General features: G+C 53.3%; 1 protein-coding gene across 2 annotated transcripts in view; it reads left to right on the forward strand.

The window, feature by feature from the left end:
* PGRMC1 (progesterone receptor membrane component 1) overlaps window positions 1-14,642 on the forward strand; it is a 178,016-nt gene that overhangs the window by 144,709 nt on the left and 18,665 nt on the right. The gene's annotated exons all lie outside the window — the stretch shown is intronic.

Raw genomic sequence — 14,642 nt, forward strand, 5'->3', positions numbered from 1 at the left:
ATACCAGTGCCTCCTCCAGGCAAACTTTCACAGACATCCTCTTTGTCGTTCCCTCGCCAGACCTATGTACTCTAAATAGGGTCTCTGTGCTCTCTCCCTTATGTTCCTCTCCCATTAATGGTGGCACCAGGTGGGAGGCCCTCCTGACCGCCTTCCACTCATCTAAGGTCATCATTAATGTTTACTTGAATTGTACTGTCTTGGTTCAAGGCCCTCAAGCCAACCTTCTCCTCATTGATAGACACTTCCCGCACCTCATCATTCCTTTCTTCTCCTGCTGTCCCCTCTTCCCCCTCCACGGCTTCCTTGCCTACCCCGACTGTCTCCTCCTTGGCTACCTTGCCCTCTCCTTCTTCCTCTTCTGCCCCCCCCCCCCCCCCGGGCTGATTCACCTCCACAGGGTGCACCTCTGATTTGTACCCCTCCCTGGAAGTCTTTCAAGGGGGGCGACCTTCTCCATATTGCCACTCTAAACTCTCGCTCTGCTGTCAAACACTCCTCTGACATCTGCCGCCTCCTGGAGGAAATTGACCTCTATGTCCTTGGTCTCACTGAGACATGGTTCATGGCCAGCTCGGTCACAAGCTTTTACACTCTCCTCCCTGATGGCTACAAGATCCTCTCTGCGCCCAGATCCAACCGTTCCAGAGGGGGTGTAGCCCTGATCTTCCCAGAGTGGATTCCTGCCTCTGACATTCCTAAGCAGGCCTACTCCTCTTTCGAATGCCTCGTCTGCAGGCTCTCTCTCCTGTCCATTCCCTTACTGTGGCTACCATCTATCGGCCACCTCGTCAGATCTCCTCCTTCTCTGGGTGGGCGGACCTCTCCTCCTCCCTCCTGGTCTCAACCACTCAACTCCTCCTTCTGGGAGACTTCAACATCCACCTGGATGCCTCCTGTCCTTCCACTGGACTCTTTCTTGACCTTTGCGACTCTCTCACACTCTCTATTCCCCCCTCTGGCTCGACTCACTCTGCAGGGCACATTCTGGATGTTATGATCTCTTCAGACCTTCCCCTTTCGACCCTTCTCACCACTCCTCTCTCCTGGAGTGACCACTTTCTCCTTTCCTCTGATCTCACCCTCTCCTCCCCCCAGGCTAAGCCAACCCCAGCACTGCCACCTACCTTCTGGGTTATCCGACCCATGAAGCGTGTGTCAGTTGAGGCTTTTGCCGCCTATTTCTCACCGCCCTCTTCCTTTGGCTGACTCGCAGCCTGACGCAGCCCTTTCCATGCTCCACTCTGCTATATCTTGATGCTCTTGCCCCTGTCATGAGGATCTGCATGAAGCCCAAAACCAAGTGCCGCTCTTGGTACGACTCAGACCTTGTCACCCTTAAACACAAGTGCAGGGTGGCTGAGGGGAAATGGCGTGCTTCTGGTGCTTCCTCTGACAGACTGGCCTGCTGCCTGCTCCACAGGCAATACCGGCTCTCTGTCCGCACCAAGAAGAGAGCCCACATCCAAGCCCGTGTCTCCGCGGCATCTAACAACTCAGATGAACTCTTTAAAATCTGCAAGGAGCTGACCAATCCTGCTGCAGTCTCTACCTCTCCTGTCTCCTCCAGGCCCTCTGCACCGCCCTGGCTTCTCATTTCATCTCTAAAACTCCTGTCCTCTCTTTCGTCCCCTCCTCCTCCTCCCTCTACTCCCTGCTCTGCCTCTGGGCTTTCTTTGGCCACTTCCACTCCCTCCTTCCCTGCCTTTTCCCTGTTCTCCCCAGTCGAGGTTTCTAGACAAGTCCGATCTATGAAAGTCTCGTCAAAACAGGTTCACCCCTGTTCCTGCAAAACCATCAAGGACCACATTTGCACCCTGGCTCCCACTCGGGCTGTTTTTTGCAACCTCTTTCGCCACTGAGTCTTCCCCTCCCCCCTGAAGCATACCCTTGTGCACCTTCTTCTTAAGAAACCCTCTGCCGACCCTTCCTGCACGGCTAACTGTCGGCCAATCTCCATCACACCTTTCCTGGGCAAACTCCTGGAAAAGCTGGCCATCTCCTAGCTTAATTTCGACTCTGAATCTGTTGGTTGTCTCCATGACCATCAGTCCGTACTCAGAGCTGCCAGAAGCACAGAAACTGCTCTCCTGAACATCCATGAAGACCTGCTCTCCAACCTTGATTCCAACACCCCCTGTGTCCTCATCTTACTTGATCTCTCTTCTGCCTTTGACACGGTGAACCATGCCATACTGCTCAACCGTCTCCGTGATAACCTGGGCATCACCGATCAGGCCCCGGCCTGGTTGACCCCCTTCCTCTCCAATGGACCCTTCCAGGTCCAACTTGGCTCCTTCCTCTCTTCTATCTCCACATGCAGTGTTCTCCAGGGGTCTCTCCCCCTGGCTGTTCAACCAATACCTGGCACTTCTCGGCCACTGCATTGCTGCTCTCTGCCCCAACTTTCAGTGCTATGCGGATGATTTTCGGCTCATTTTCAAGCTCTCTTCAGCCACCTCCTCTCCTTCTCTCATCTCTGACTGTCTATCCGCCATCCAGGAGTGGTGTGCCGCCAGTGATCTCTGTCTTAATGCCAGCAAGACCGGGATTCTCCTCATCGGCACACCTGCTGCCTCCTTTCCTGTCACTCTCTGGCCGGCCTCTCCTGGCCCTCTTCCTGCTCCCACCTGTGAGGCCAAAAACCTTGGGGTCATCTTCGACTCCACACATTCCTTCTCTCCTCGTATCTCTGACGTCTCCTAAGAGTTCACACTACCAGCTGCACCCCGTCAGAGGTATTCTTCCTTTCCTCTCCTTCCTCCTGAAGCTCACTGTCTCCAGAGCTCTGGTTCTCTCCAGGCTGGACTACTGCAACAGCCTCTTTCTAAATCTGCCTGCCTCTACTCTCCGTCCTCTTCAACTCATCCAAAACAGGACTGCAAGACTTGTCCTTGGCCTCAAGCCCAGGGATCGTATATCTCCAGGACTGAAATCTCTGCACTGGCTCCCAGTGGCGGCGAGGATTACGTTCAAAACCCTCTGCATTGTCCACACGGTCTTCTGGGGCCTGGGACCTCAATACCTTCAACACTCTCTTCCTAAATATCTTCCTTCTCGAGCTGTTCGGTCAACCGCCTCCAACTCCCTCAGGGCTAGTCGCTTCTGCAAGCAGCAAGTTGGTGGTAGATCCTTCTTCTGCTGGGGCCTCCCTCTTGAACAGCCTCCATGCCTCTCTGAAACTTGAGGAGAACCATCTCCGGGTCAGGAAGCACCTCAAGACCTTCCTCTTTTCTTCTGCTTTCTCTCCTCCTCTCCCCTGCGCATCTCCTTGCTGAATATGCAACTGCACTGGTTACCTGGCTACCCTCTGATCTGGGGCCCATGTCCCCTCCCACCCCCTACCAGTTGCACACCTGCACTGCCCCCCTGGCAACCGTTGCACCTGGGGACTGTTTCTGTGTCCCTACAGCCCCTACTAGCACTTGACACCCGATGTCTACACTTGCACTTGCCACCTGCTGGCTGCACTTTTATCTATTGTCTTTAATTATTTTACTGTTATCCTATGTACTGCACTTGCGCGATCTCAATGTCACCTGGCCTAGTAGGATCGCTGTCTGTCTTCCCTTTGTTTCCCTCCCCCTTGCCTCGTCGCGCCTTGAGACACTTGTGCATAGGCGCGTTATAAATGCCTTATCATATACATTTTAATTCAAGAGTAAAACGGGAAAAGAAAACCCTATTTCGCCCTAACTCTAGGAGGGGTCCCTGCCTCAACTGAAATAACCAGTGTTCGAATGTCCAAAGGAAAAGTCCCATTCTCCAGCATGGGGTCTGGCATGGATTCACATGCTCATGAATATTCCCCGTCGTCAGGCTGGGAATCCTCGGTAAAGAAAAAACCAGTATCAGTTTCGTTTCTGATCTGTCTTTCGTAGTAATAACCAATCACTGGTCTCTGCGTCATACTGACCACAGCCAATGACTGCCCTCTACCTAAGCACCGCCTCTGGTAGCCATCTTCAGATTTTTACCGCACGTTCATGTGTTGGGATCCTCGTGCTATTGCTCTCGAGCGTTAGTGCTATTTTTTCACGTTTTTTCTCAAAAACTTCGTTTTTTTTTTCGGTCAAAAGAGCCTCAAGCTCCACCGACTCTCCATCCGATCAACGGGGACCCGTTTCGGATTCGTCTGCGCCCCTCAAGGGTGAAGATTTCGTCGAGCTACGCTTTTGGAAGACTCCAGAAGTTTCTCAGGCCCGGTCATGGCCCAGGAGAAGGGAAGCTCGACGCCCGGAAAGCTGTTCAGGGTCTGCCCTGGATGCCAGCTGCAGAACGTCTTCAAGGAGGACGAACACTCTTTTTGTCTTTACTGCCTACATGAGGACAAGACTCACGTGGAGAAGGACTGTGCGTTTTGCGGCAACATGTCGGAGCGGACCATGAAGGACCGCCATCAACGTCTCGCCAACTGGCTAGAAGGGAAGAGCCCGTCCGGCGAGAAGAAGAGGAAGAAATCCGAGCGGTCTTCTAAGACCTTTGAGGACGCCCCGGCGACGGGGGTCCAACATAAGGCCAAGCACTGCGAGTCCGCTGGCACCGGGAGCACCGAACGGTCGGGCTCTACGGGCGCCAGGCAGGGCGCACCCTCCCCGGCACCATCAACCACGAGCCAACGCTCTGGGTCGGGTAAGAGGAAGGCCGAGCACCCGGCGAAGCTCCTGGAGAGGCCCCGGTCGGGCTCGAAGGCGGAGGGGGAGCGAGGCAGTGTCCCCCCTCCCCTCAAGGATGAGGCGGTGAGCGCACCTAAGGTGGTGAAGGCCTTAATCCATCCGGCCAAGCCCTCTATCGAAACTGTCGCAGCGGCCCTGGCTCAGCCTGTGGAGGCTACATCAGTGGTGGCGACCTCGGGGCTCAGAGTCTCCCTGCCACCTCGGAGGGAGTCCTCTTTTGTGCCCATCGATAGGACCCCCGTGAAATCCCCCGTGGGGAAGAAAAAGGGGGGGGCAGGGCGTCGTCGTAGATTCGGCCTCAACCTCGGAGGAGGAGCTGGTCGAGGTCTTAAGCCACGGCCTCGGCATGGAAGAAGACCGGCCCGTCGGGATGGATCCCGACGCAGGGGACGACGACATCATCGAGGGTACCGACGGGGCCCCTGATCGCCCGTCGGATTCCCCTCTGCCAGCGCCGCGAGACAACTCGGCGGCCATTTTGTTGGCTATACAGTCCTTATGCTCAGAGATAAGGACGAGACTACCATTGCCGACGGAACCTCTCCCGTCGGGGGACCCAGAACCGGGACCTTCTGGTGTTCCCCCTACCAAGAAAAGAAGGATCCACCCTCCACCTCCTTTTCAGCCGTCGCGCCCCTTCCAGCCCTCCTCCCCGTCCACCCGAGGGGATGATACGGGGACTGACATGGCAGCGACGGGTACGGACGATGAGGTATACGACGAGGATGTACCGTCGTCGCCTCCCACCGGGGCTTCTCCGCCCGACGAGATTGGATCGTTCCACTCAATGATCGCCAGGGCATCCGAGCTTTTCCAACTCTGCCCTGAGGAGAAGAAGAAGGAAGGTTTCCTTTATCAGCGGCGCAAGGCCAAGAGGAAGACGGTCCTCGCGGTGCCTCTATTGGACGACATTTGGGATGAGGGCCTCACCCTCCTCAAGAACCCTTCCACGACGCCAGCTAGAAGAGACCGGTACGAGAAAAAGTACCGGGTCCCGGACAGGGCCCCCTGTGCCTCCGGGCGCAGCCTACCCCAGACTCCGTCGTCTCCGCTGCGGCCAGGAAAAAAGCGGAGGGGGGGGGGGGTGCGGCCTCCACATCGACTTCCCCACCGGACGGCGAGGGAAAGAAATGGGACGCAGAGTCATCTCGTCTGCAGCGACGACGATTAAAGCTGCCAACGCCTTGGCTATCGTGGCCCGATACGACAGGGAGCTCTGGTACAAACTGGCTCCCCTGCTGGACTTCTTGCCGGACGACAAGAGGGCAGAGGCCCTGGAGATCCTGCAGGAAGGTGAGGTGGCTTCAGACCACGCCATTACCGTTGCGACGGACATCGCCGACACTGGGTTCCGCCAGTTGGGCAACGGCGTTTGCCTTAGGCGGCGTGGATGGCTCAAGGCTACGGACTTCCGTCAAGACGTTCAGACCAGAGTCCTGGACATACCCTTCGATGGGAACAACCTGTTTGGGAAAACAGTGGACGATTCCCTTCAGGCCATTAAAGCGGACACCGAGACGGTCCGGGCCCTTGGAGTTCTGCAACAACGACGGACGCCCTTTCGGAGCAGCGGAGGCAAGGGCGCCTCCAAAGGTTCCGGCGGCGGTTTCTCCTCCTACCGTCAAGCGGCCCGCTCGTCGTCTCAGGAGGCCTACAGAGGACGAGGCAAGTCTGGCGGACCCCGCCGTCGTCGCCAAGGACAAGGCACTAAAGCCTCGTCGAAGCAGGATTGAACCGGCCGGGGGGGTCGGGCCCCCACCGAAGCACCCCGGTGGGAGGCCGGCTGGCGAGCTTCGTCAGCGTGTGGGAGTCCATCTCCACCGACCGTTGGGTGCTGGACGCCTTGCCCCGGGGCCACGCGCTCGAGTTTCAAAGAAAGTGTCCGCGCGTCCCCCCCGTGGCCAGGAAAGAAATTCACGTCCCTCAACTTCTCCTGGAGGTGAAGGCGATGCTTAAGAAGGGCGCCATCGAACTCGTCCCAAAGAGGCTTCGGGGCTCCGGAGTCTACTCGAGATACTTCCTCGTGAAGAAGAAGACGGGGGGGAATGCCGCCCCATCCTGGACCTGCGACGTCTGAACAAGTTCATCAAGGCGCAAAAGTTCCGGATGGTCACCCTCCAGCACGTCGTGGGTCAGCTGGAGGAAGGAGACTTCCTGTCGTCGTTGGATTTGGAGGATGCCTACTTCCATATTCCCATCTTAAAGGGGCACCGAAAATTCCTCAGGTTTGTGGTCCAAGGGCGTCATTACCAGTTCAAAGCCCTCCCCTTCGGTCTACGGTCGGCACCCAGGGTGTTCACCAAGTGCCTCGCACCGGTGGCGGCTCAGCTGCGCCGCGAAGGGATCCACGTCTACTCCTACCTGGACGACTGGCTCATCCGAGCCAAGACAAGGGAGCTCGCCGTGGTTCACACGGCAAGGACCGTCCAACTTCTCACGGACCTGGGATTCTCCGTGAACTACGCCAAATCCCACCTGGTACCCGCGCAAGACACTCTGTTTCTGGGAGCGAGGCTCAACACAGTGTCCCTTCTGGCCTCCCCGTCGGAGGAGAGGACCAGGACCATCCTGGGCAAGGTGCAGCGGATGTTGGTGGCCGACGCGGCCAAGGTGAGGTCCATCAAGTCCCTCCTCGGAATGATGTCTTCCTGCATCTACCTCATTCCCATGTGCAGGCTCCGGATGCGCCCGTTGCAGGAGTTCCTGGACGCGCGCTGCATCCAAACGAGGGGCAGCTTCGAGGAAAGGATCACACTCGACGAGAGTTTCCGACGAGCGATCCGGTGGTGGGGCACCCGCGCGCATCTGACGGCGGGCATGGACTTCCAGACCCCAGCCCAGCAGGAGACAGTGACCACGGATGCCTCCCTGGAAGGGTGGGGAGCGCACACCGGAAATCTGCACGCAAGAGGCCTTTGGCTCCCGACGGAGAAATCCTTACATATCAACGTCCTGGAGCTCCGTGCAGTGTTTTGGGCCCTCAGGTCCTTCCTTCCGTCCCTCAAGGGCAAGGTGGTGAGGATCTTCACCGACAACACCACCACCATGTTTTACATCAGAAAACAGGGCGGAACCAGGTCCCCAGCACTGTCCAAGGAGGCGCAGGACCTGTGGCATTGGGCAGTCGCCCAAGGGATGTTTCTGGTGCCGTTTCATCTGGCAGGGATAAAAAACACCATCGCCGACTCACTCAGCAGGGAGCTGCGCTCGTGCCACGAGTGGGAACTACGGCAGGATCTAGTGGATCGCCTCTTCCGACGGTGGGGCACACCCCAGATCGACCTGTTCGCGACGGCGACGAACTCCAAGTGCCGGAGGTTCGCCAGCAGGTTTCCCCAGGCGAGGAGCATGGGCGATGCTTTCTCGTTCCCCTGGGAGGGCCTGTTCCTCTACGCGTTCCCTCCTTTGCCACTGCTAATCCGGCTCGTCAACCAGCTCAAGAGGTCACGGTGCAGGATGATCCTCGTCGCACCTGCGTGGCCGAGGCAGATATGGTTCCCGGACCTTCTGGACTTGTCAGCGTCCCCGCCAATCAAGCTGCCGGTGGACGCGGATCTGCTCTCCAGGGAAGGAGACGCCATCCTCCACCACGACCCGAAATCGCTGAACTTGCAGGCCTGGCTCCTGCAGCGCTAGAGTTTGGAGGATACGACATACCGGCCGACTGCAGAAAGGTTCTTGCAAAGGCCAGGGCGTCCTCGACTCTTAAATGCTACGGACACAAATGGAAGAGGTTCTCTGTCTGGTGCCACGCACAGAAGATTAACCCTCTACGGATTACGGCTCCCCAAGTACTGCCGTACCTGCTGACGCTGGCCAAAGCTGGACTGGCACACGCGTCCATCAAGATTCATCTTGCTGCGATCTCCCGATACACCAGAACCACGGGGCGGACGCCCTTGTGGTCTCATCGTCTGGTGAAAGAGTTCATGAAGGGACTGTTCAGATCGTTCCCGCCGGTGAAGGCTCCGGACCCGGCGTGGGAGCTCAACGTGGTGCTGACCAAGCTCATGGGACCTCCGTTCGAGCCTCTGCACTCGGCCCCGTTGAAGTTTCTGTCGTGGAAAACAGCGTTTCTTGTGGCCATCACCTCCGCACGACGGGTGGGAGAGATCCAGGCCCTTTCCTGCAAGGCCCCGTACTTGACTTTTCACAACACGAGGGTAGTGCTCAGGACGCACCCCTCCTTCATGCCCAAGGTACCGTCGGACTTCCACCTCAACGAACCCTTGGTGTTGCCTGTATTCTTCCCGTCGCCTTCGTCGCCGGCTGAGAGAACTTTGCACTCGCTGGATGTGGCTAGAGCGCTGAAGTTCTACGTGGACCGCACGAAGTGTTTTCGGAAGACGTCACAACTCTTTGTGAACTTTGGACCTGTCAATCAGGGGAAGGCTCTCTCGAAGGCTTCCATTTCCAGATGGCTCTCCGGCTGTATCATGTGCTGTCATCGGTTGGCAAATCGACCGCTGCCTGGCCGTCCGAGAGCCCATTCCACCAGAGCGATCGCAGCTACCACGGCGTTCCTTTCTGGTGTGCCCCTGCTGGACATATGCAGGGCTGCTACGTGGAGGTCGACGCACACCTTCACGAAGTTCTACTGCGTCGATCGGGATTCCAGGGAGGAGTCCAGGGTCGGCCAAGCAGTGCTGCGCAACCTGTTCGCCTGAGGTGAGCCTGGTGAGGAGGTAAGATGCTTAATGTTGAGTTTGATGCAATGCTTAATGTTGAGCCTTTGCCACCTCCCGTGGTTGTGCATGTGTGTACTGCTATGTATTCTGTATTCATGAGCATGTGAATCCATGCCAGACCCCATGCTGGAGAAGGAACAAGTTACTTACCTGTAACTGTTGTTCTCCAGCATGGGTCTGGCATGGATTCACATGCGAACCCTCCCGCCTACCCCTCTGTGGCTCTTCACTTGGTCATACTGCCACTTCACGTGCTTCCAAATCTGAAGATGGCTGCCAGTCATTGGCTGTGGTCAGTATGACGCAGAGACCAGTGATTGGTTATTACTACGAAAGACAGATCAGAAACGAAACTGATACTGGTTTTTTCTTTACCGAGGATTCCCAGCCTGACGACGGGGAATATTCATGAGCATGTGAATCCATGCCAGACCCATGCTGGAGAACAACAGTTACAGGTAAGTAACTTGTTCCATGTCAAGTGTCAAAATCCTAACGCTGTCCCTTTCACACTAAGCTAGCTACATCAAAAGCAGTTGCCTTCATGGTTCAAAGAAACTCCTCCTGCTGGACAAAAGGCAGCTCTTGTTTTGGTAAATTATTCCCAATGGGGTTTCAGCCAGTCCTTGGTGCTTGGGGGAAATGTCTCCCATTCCCTAGCCTTCCTCAGGCTTATAAAGTAGATTGTTTGGTCCCCAGACCCTGGTTGGCAGCTCTGGCTTCCTCTCCCTGGTGGGCTTGACGACCTGTCAAATCCCTCTTCAGTTTTTATGTTACTTCCAATAAATTGTTGCAAACCAGTAGACTGGTAAAAGTGGCTCCATTGGTTATTCTGTATTGCTCAGCACTTCCTCATCTCATTACCAAGTGGGTGCTGATGTGGTAACTCCCTAAGAATCTTCCTCGTCTCAGTACTCTCTACTTGGACTGCTTTAATGAGGATAGGATTGAAGAGGAATGATGTGAATCAAAGGTAGGGTAAGGTTCTAGGGTGTGATTGGTGGGAACAGCGCATTGTCCCTATGTGGTCGTCACTGGTCCCAAAGGGTGTTTCTCCTCCCCCCTCCATGAGATACACCCGCTGAGTACCATCCACAGGGGGACTATCGGGTAGCGGCCTCACCAGCCTGGCCTCATGGGACGGGGCTCCCCCTTCGGAAACGGCAACGACATCCTGGCATTCGTCACATGAGTTTCTGCCAAAATCATTTGTTATAAATGTAGATGTTTGCGCAGATAAGTCTTTTTTTTTAAAATGTGTGTATTTTGTTAGAGCAACTATCCTACAGCCTCTCAGCAGAAGGACATTCCTTTTGCTTGGCCTTGATACTTTAAATTAATGATCATAATTTACTTTAATGATGTCTGCCCCATTGTTAGACACTCATTTGCAGCAATAGAACACTTCTTTTAATTCATGAAGGAGTTAAAGTACAACTTGAAGATGCCGCAAGCATCAAGCAAGATTTAGCCACATGCCACATTAACCTTGTACCTGGCAAGATGTTGCAACTGATTGAATGTTTTTAATAGTACAGGCCTCCAATGCATATCCAAGTGATATTGTTGCACAGTCTCTCCAAAAAGGCCAGTTCATTAGGAAGGGATCATAAGGCGGATATTGGCCTGGCACCAGAGTAGAGCTACAAGGGCACTAACGAAAGCCTTTTGGTTAGAACAGTAGCTGAGAAACACTGGTATAAAGTTGTGTGTGCTACAACATAGACAAAGGCAACAGAGTTGCAAATGTGCAATCCAACCTGACTCCTTAAACTACCTTAAGTGTTGATAGAACGCTACCTACGGTGTTCTGACTTGTAAAAAAAGACAGTTTCAAACTTGATGGTCTCAGTCCAGACTCATAGCAGACCTTTTATGGATATTTCTGGGTTTGTATTAATGAGTCGGCCTGGTCAATATGTCCCCTGTGATAAACTACTTTGCCTTTTTATAAGACCATCAGTCGCACGGCCAAAAGGGCTGCGTCCACCCCAATGTAGAAGATGCTGGCCCAGAGAAAGTAGGAGGATGAAATTAAGACCCCATCACTGGGTGTGTCCCTGCCTGCGTGTGGGAACTCATTGATAAGCCCCTCCCAAACTCAACAAATGGGCAGTCCCAAAACCACCAGCGCAGGCAAAGACTCCTTTTCCAAACTCTCGGCAACGGTAGCAAAGGTTTTGATATAATTATAAAATATTGCTGAAAGTGGTCATTTCTGGTAAATAAAATCACCTGTGAAGAGTGCAGGGACTCTTTGGATACTATGTTAAATATTCTCAGTTCACGGAACACAAAGAAAGCCATGGGAAAAACAGTTGGTGATAAATTTTCCTTGGCACAAGATTTACATGCCACAGATAGTTGGTATGTCCATGCAAAGAGTTGTTCCAAAGGAAAAGAGAGATAGATGCACTTACCAATGATTATTTTCTTCACTTTAGATGAATAGGCTGAAGAAATTGGGGACTTCAGGTCAATGCAAGCAGCATTTGGGAGGGTCCAAGAGGGCAGACCACCCCAAAATAGACCATGCCCAGCCCTTTTCCAACCACCCCTGACCTAGATCACATAAACCAATCAGGCTCCACTTAAAGCCTAGCCTTACCTAGAGTCCCATCCATTATGTGGGGAGAATACACTATCTATGCTACGCAGTTCAGTCTAGTGGTTTGGGTTGATGGAGAGGAGCTGGAGAGAGGAGTTTGGTAGTGTATAGAGAGACGCTGGAGAGGACATTCTGGAGGAGCATTTGAAGAAGGATTGGAGGTCTGAGACTGAACATCCAGAGTGGAAGGAGGAGGTGAAGAACACTTGGTAGTTGGATGACAAGGTCTGCCGGGGGTGCAAGGGGATAAAACAAGGCTCAGAGTAAAATTGTGGTAGGAGTGAGATTAGCTAGTCAAACTATTACATTTCCAGTGGAACAGGTCAGTACTAGACATGACATGGAGGCAGGAGGGAGGAACTATGAATTTGTGCTGTTACACAGAGGGTAAGTGAGCATACTGCAGGTCCAGTGAGCTATCTGGGGAGGGACACTGAGATCGGAACCATAGAGGTGTGAGGTGATGCAGTCTGGAACCTCCAAGAAGAACACAACCGTGGGTGGAGAACGTGAGAGATGAGAAAGAAACAAAAACGGAACTACTTCTGTGCTGTGATGAAGGAGACGCAACATCTGATGGAAGTGAGCTACTGTGGCTGGGATGCCTAACCTGGACGTTTGTACTTTTAGATAGTTATGGCGTGCAGATGGGTGGCTCGCCACCCAGAGAATAGAGGAAAGGACAGGGTCTTTGTGGTGGTTATTTTCACCAAATCAAGTGTACAGTTCTATTGTCTGCCTATGTGTACCAGTCGGCTTCGTGACACACCACCACTCCCACCTCCCCTTCCATATTCCCCTGCTGATAATGTAGAATCTTTACAATTTTTGAAGTATCTAATAATAGTAGCGTTGCATATTGTGGCAGGCTAGTAACTTACAAACAGCAGCTGTAACTTGAGGAAAATCTCGATTCAGGATTCTCTGGGTCAGTCTCCTTCCCCTCGTGCAGGCTTTTATTTATTTGTATTTATTTAAGAACAGGGTTTCTTTTTGAACAGAAATGTCTTACAATGTAGGCGATAACGGAGAGCAGAGTCAGTCTTGGGATGAGATCCCTTTTTATAGAAGAGCATTGTTTATTGAATGACCTATACCTCGTGGTGAAGGGCTAATTATAGCAACATAAATTTGGCAGAGGAAGACATCCGCCACTCTAACTCCCTCAGGGTCAGTCGCTTCTCCAAGCAACAAGTTGGTGGTAGATCTCTCTGTTCGGCTTGGGCCTCCCTTTGGAACAGCCTCCCTGCCTCCCTGAAACTTGAGAAGAACCATCTTCGGTTCCGGAAGCACCTTAAAACCTTCCTCTTGGCTTCTGATTTCTCTCCCCCTCCCCCCTGCTGAAGTCCTGGCTGATACTGAGACTGCGCTAGTTACCTGGCCACCCATCTGACCTTGGGCCCAAGCTCTGCCAGTTGCACACCTGCACTGCCTCCCTGGCAACTCCTGCACCTGGGGACTTTTCTGTATCGCTACAGTCCCCCCACCAGCACTTATGTCTGCACTCACCATGCACTTGCCACCAGCTGGCCGTTCTTTTATATGTCTTATTTTATTATCCCATGTACTGCACCTTCCCCACCCCTTCCCCCTCCACTTTCCTTTTCCCCTTCCCTTGCACTTACACGATCTGAATGACACCTGGCCTAGTAGGATCGTTGTCTGTCTTCCCTCTGTTCCCGCTCCCTTACCTCATCGCGCCTTGAAACACTTGTGTATAGGCGCGTTATAAATGCTGTATCACATATCATTCCGTTTTTAACAAGTCTAAGACAAGTGTAGTGCTGAGGGCAGGGCGCAGGATAGGGTGGTTGAGCAGTTGTTTTGGATAGGAGGGTGGGGGAGTTTCGAGGAGCTTTTCCCATTCCTAACAGGTGGAGTCTGAGCCTCGTTTTGATGAGAGGGCTTTGATAGCTGGGGGTTGGGAGACGCATCCCAGTGGAGTTTGGGCAAGTAGGCAAAAGAAGCAAATGCAGCAGGAGGCACTACGGGTGAGGGGCCGATAGGTTGTGAAGAGACTAGTAGTTGAAATTTCGAGAGGTAGAACACAGTGAAATGAATCCAGCTAAGCAGTGGGGGGGGCAAGACCGCGGATGGTTTTATAGATGGGAGCAGGATGGTTTTATAGATGGGAGCAGGAAATTAAAGATGGAGCCATTTTGATTGGAGGGCCATCCCACATGGTGATGGTAGGTAGAGGTGGAGGAGGATCTGGGTAGGTTGAAAAGGTTGCGTGCTGCAAAGTTGAAGACTCTGCCTCAACCCTCCTGTACTCTCCCTATTTTAGTCTGTATGTCCCTTATTTGTTCTCCCTTAACCTCCCATTTGCTCTTCTCCTTTTTCTCCACAGACTAACTACACTTTGGTTATCTCAGGCAGGGCCACAATATGCCAACTTTCGGGCAGGGTCCTGGAGACATAATTCCACTACAGTACAAGTAGTACAGATTGGTGCAGTATAAAAGCTCTATAGCATGACATAAAAAAATACTTTGCATGAAAAGGTTTCTTAATTTAACTCGCATAAAATAGGCCTGCAGGGTAAAAATGCTGCAAACGTGGCCCTTTTAATTCACAGCTGAATATCTGCTGCTTTAAGTGCAAATCAAGAACTAGTTCTATGGGAACATGCAGATTGATTCTACTGGAGTCACTTTACATTCCTTAAGG

Source organism: Ambystoma mexicanum, chromosome 5p (assembly GCF_040938575.1).
Source record: "Ambystoma mexicanum isolate Mex_15411 chromosome 5p, UKY_AmexF1_1, whole genome shotgun sequence".
Taxonomy (NCBI): domain Eukaryota; kingdom Metazoa; phylum Chordata; class Amphibia; order Caudata; family Ambystomatidae; genus Ambystoma; species Ambystoma mexicanum.